General features: G+C 44.9%; 1 long non-coding RNA gene across 1 annotated transcript; it reads right to left on the reverse strand.

The window, feature by feature from the left end:
* Nucleotides 1-345: 345 nt before the first annotated feature.
* On the reverse strand, nucleotides 346-2,835 carry LOC130296869 (uncharacterized). Its single transcript, XR_008849320.1, has 3 exons — nucleotides 2,698-2,835; nucleotides 1,052-1,116; nucleotides 346-950 (listed from the first exon to the last, which is right to left on the reverse strand). It is a non-coding gene; the product is annotated as an uncharacterized LOC130296869 (long non-coding RNA).
* Nucleotides 2,836-4,668: the final 1,833 nt, after the last annotated feature.

Consider the following 4,668-nt stretch of genomic DNA (forward strand, 5'->3'; position numbering starts at 1 on the left):
CAACATGTACTGATCTGCACAGTGATCTCCAAACTGTACCCCTCTAAATCTTGCAATACTACATATCCCAGCATGCCCAAACAGCTGTCTGCGCATGCTGGGAGTTGTAGTTTTGCAACATTTGAAGGGCTACAGTTTAGAGACCACTGTATAGTGGTCTTCTAACTGTAGCCCTCCATATGTTGCTAGGCAACAACTCACTGGCTTCCATAGGATAGCGCACCAGGGAGATGCACCAGGGAGCCATATCTCATCGCTGCCCGCCCGGTAAGTGACCTCTGGCGCTGATGACCACCAGTTTCCTCACTCTTCCAGGACAAAAGTCGGTGGACAGAGCGGGGAACCGAACTCTAACTCCCCCACTCCCAAACTGCTATTGGTCAGTCGTCTCTGACCGACCAATAGCAGGAATAGCAGACCCGTATGACCCGGAATCGCCGCAGATCGCCGGTCTGAATTGAACTGATCGCTGACATGGGGGGGGGGGGGTTCTCAGGACCCCCCAGGGGTTTGCACGTGATGCCTGCTGAGGCATGCTTTGGACACTTAAAAAAAAAATCACAATTTTTCACAGACAGAAATAAAATAAATGAGTCAAAAAAGTCAAAGAACGGTTTAAAAACAGGGGAACTTTATTATTTATTAAAATGTTTGTGTAGGGATTTATGTAACCTTCCATCACTCACAAAGAGCATACAGTAGCTAACTCAGGACAGGAAAAACCTCCAGAGGGGAGGAAACCTGTAGGGAATCCATGGCTACTGTATTGCCCTTCCTCTGGGCATACTAAAGGAGGTTACCTCTAGAATTTGGGCAAAGTGTCTGTGTATGTGCGTGATTCGAGGGTTTATGCCTTCATCCAACTTCTTGCTGTAAGTCCGGAAATATGTGCCTTATTACAACGTCTTGATAGTCCGGAAATGCTACTCCACATCCTGGAAATAGTGCATCTAAGATAGGAAAACAAAAGATAGATTATTTACATGGTTATTATAGAAATGCACATGGAACTGCACTAAAGACCTTTTGGACACAACAATGTGACACTTACCAATCACAGTGATGTATTCAACTTCACATTCCCGCGCGCCTACAGTGTCCAGCATCGGCCCCTCACTGATGGAGAATGAGCAGGAGCTGTGTTATTTCTGCTCAGTGCTGCTCTCTGGTGGACAATGGTTATGACATCACATGTGTGACACGCTTTTACCTCCTGGGAGTTCTATTTGAGCAGTGCTGCTCTCTGATTGGCTGAAACCTAAAAAAGCTTTTTAACATATTCTGCATGACTGTTACCTAAGGGATTTTTTTTTTTGCATTTTTTTAAATAAAATGACACTACTCCCTGTGGGTGTGTTATATTTGTTTATACTCAGTATTTGTAATATCATTTGCTGTCAGGGCATGCTTGGAGTTGTAGTTTTGCAACAGCTGGACAGACGTCTGTCGGAAGGGGGGGGGGGGGGGAGACCACCAATGATGAGGCAATGTGGGCTTTGAAAAACGCCACAGATACATTGTGTTTAGTCCCAGCCTAAGCCTAGGAACAGACACAATTTTTGTTTGAAGTTTATTTGGTAAAAAATAAAAATAAAACACACCACAACAACTGCGTCCTCATTTCTATTCTCCCAAGACGCCATCTTTGTGTAATTTTTGCCAAAACCACTGGAGGAAATTTATCAAAACCTGTAAAGAGGAAAAGTGGTTGCCCATAGCAACCAGATAGTTTCTTTCATTTTTATGTGGTGGGCAGGAGAGAGTAATTGTGTATAGGGTGTTGAAGTGGTAGTGTAGGGTCTGTTGGTATTAACCCTAAGATGTCATGATGCCAGGGCGAGGTTTCCTTAGTGTTAATAGTCCTACCGCCAACTGTCCCAGAAACGGTAGGGAGAATAAGGGAATATCCACAGCAGATTTTATGAATAAACTGAAGAACTTTATTTGAGGATTTTATACAACAGTCTTCAAACATAACAGTCTCTCTAGAGTGAACCGGGATACAGGTTCCTCACAGGTTGTGCTGGGACTCTGAAGCAATGAGCTTTGATGCTAGCCACTGTGCTACTAATTATAATATTTTAGCCGGTAGTAGTCACACAGGATTAGGTAGTTTGAGCTTTGGTAACTCACGTTTTAGTGGCTGTGGGATCTTAGGCTTTGGCCTAGCTGACTTGAATTGATGCTGATGAGATTTGTGCTGCTTAATAGTCCGGAACTAAGAGAGGCAAGAGCTAAGAGAGTGAATTGATTGACTACAGCCCCTTATATATTAAGGAGGCTAGACAAAGCTCATTGGCAGGCAAACCTGTAAGTCCTGTCCCAGGGAACTCTGGGTACATCACATGACCCTGTAAGGTCCTTAAACCATAGTACAATCATAATTAAAGGCACGTGACCTGCTAAGGTCCTATACATAATATTTCCTATACATTAAATATATATTTATATGAACACAATATACATGAGGCGACCAGTGGTAAGCCCTGCAAGAGTGCCCTATGAGAGTGAAGGAACTCTGGCTGAGGGGACTTTAGACAGGGACAGGACCAAGTCCTGTACCGGGACACCACATTTAAAAATGAAAAGTGAAAGAAGCGATCTGATTGGTTGCTATGGGCAACTGGTCAATTTTCCTCTGCACAAGTTTTTATACATGTCCCCCAATGTGTATTACTATTATGATAATAGACTTACCTCCCAACCGTCCCGGATCTGACGTGCTTCTGTGATTTCCTGTGATGCACGGAGCCTCAGTGTGATCACTACTCACAGTACAGAGCGAAGCCCCAGGAGATCATGGAGTGTCTGCTCTATCATGTCATCTCCCCTGAGCTAAGAGGAAGCACTCATTGGTCCTGCAGCCTGGGAAAGGCACCTGCATCAACCAATCAGAGGCTTCCTGTTACAGGGGGCAGGGGGAGATGCTGCAGATGGATCAGCTACTTAACCCCTAAAGTAAATTTTTTTCTTATTCAAAATCTTTATTAATTTTCAATAATTTTCAATAAACAAAAAAACAATAACAAGGCACGACAGTGACAGAGGCACAAGGTGTTAAGCATGGCCTCAATGCAAGATAAAAAAACAGAATAAGTCATAAAGACCGTGCATGGCAGAAAGTGCGGTCAGCACTAGGGAGTCCGTTACTTGCGCAACAGACAGGAAGGACATCATGTCAAAGCAATCAGTATACTCAACAAGGAACACCAACTTAGAATATGTAATAACCACATCAATGCTAAAGCGGCAAGGTTCAGAAGGGAAAGAATAGAGGGATATAGATAAAAAGTGAAGAACAGAAAAATAAGAGAGTATGTAAAACACAGAAACAGGCAGACATGACAACATACAGAGACAAGGGTCTTACAGACAGACAAGAAACAACAAGGGAAGTAGGGCGGGAAGGTTACCAAGACAGACGGGAGAAAGCGTAGCCAAAAAAGGGTCATGGCGTCACAGAGGATCCCAAGGCCAATATGTCATGGTACTCGGAGGTAGACTGGAAGGATGACCAATCATACCACGTTTTGGTACATCTTTCATTTTCTGCAGGGGTCAAGGCAATTAACTCCTCCATGTGCTGAAAATAATTCACCTCTGCAAGCCATTCCCCAACAGTCGGGGGCGTGGAAAACCTCCATTTACGGGGAATAACTGACTTAGCAGCCTGCAGAAAATAGCGTAAGAGAGATTTCCGGAAGGAAGTAGCAGAAATGTCAAACATGAAGAGCAGGACTGCCTCAGGGGAATCCGGAACAGTCACACCGGTGATATCGTGAGTGATAGAGCGTACTGAAGTCCAGAATGGACGCAGTGAGGGACAACCCCACCAGATGTGCAACATCGTACCAGTCGCTTGTCCACAACGCCAACAAAGGTCAGAGACTGACGGGTACCATCGATGCAACTGCTCCGGAGTCCTATACCAGCAGGAGAGTATTTTGTAGTTCGTCTCTTGTGATCTGTTAGGTATGATTGACTTATGTGAAAGGTGAAAGCATTTCTGCCATTGCTCCGGGGAGAACTGAGAGCCGAGGTCCGCCTCCCAAGCGCTACAGAAGGAGGGCAAAGAATGTCTTTCAATGTCAGGGGTATGCTGACGCCGAATAAGCGGCACCATGTACTTGCAGTAGTTAAAAAGCTTAAACCGTCACTTTTGTTTCTACAGGAAACTCATTTTAAAAAAGGAAAAATCCCCAAATTACCCACTAAACAGTTCTCCCAGTGGTATCACTCTTGCCACGAGACCTCTGCATCGAAGGGCATGTCCATCGCCATCCACAAATCGGTCAAAATTAGAGTGCTCAATGAGCACTCTCATGCCGAGGGTAGAGTTCTCTTTCTGCGCGTGCTAATACACAACTCGAAATTCACTTTAGCAAATATATACGCTCCCAATCATGCACAGGTCGCGTGGCTCCTGAGAGTGTTGAATGATCTGACACTGTTTGCAGATGGCCCGATTATACTGGGAGGTGATTTTAATGTGACCCTAAACCCTGCTCTGGACTCCACTACCTCTAGATCCTCGATCTCCCACAGAGCCCTGGCATGTCTCCGTACCAAACTGTCTGACCTTTCTCTTTTAGATACATGGCGGACGAGGAATCCCACGGTCAGAGACTACTCGCACTACACGACTGCCCGCAACTCATACCAAAGATT

The sequence above is a fragment of the Hyla sarda genome, chromosome 12, assembly GCF_029499605.1.
Source record: "Hyla sarda isolate aHylSar1 chromosome 12, aHylSar1.hap1, whole genome shotgun sequence".
Taxonomy (NCBI): domain Eukaryota; kingdom Metazoa; phylum Chordata; class Amphibia; order Anura; family Hylidae; genus Hyla; species Hyla sarda.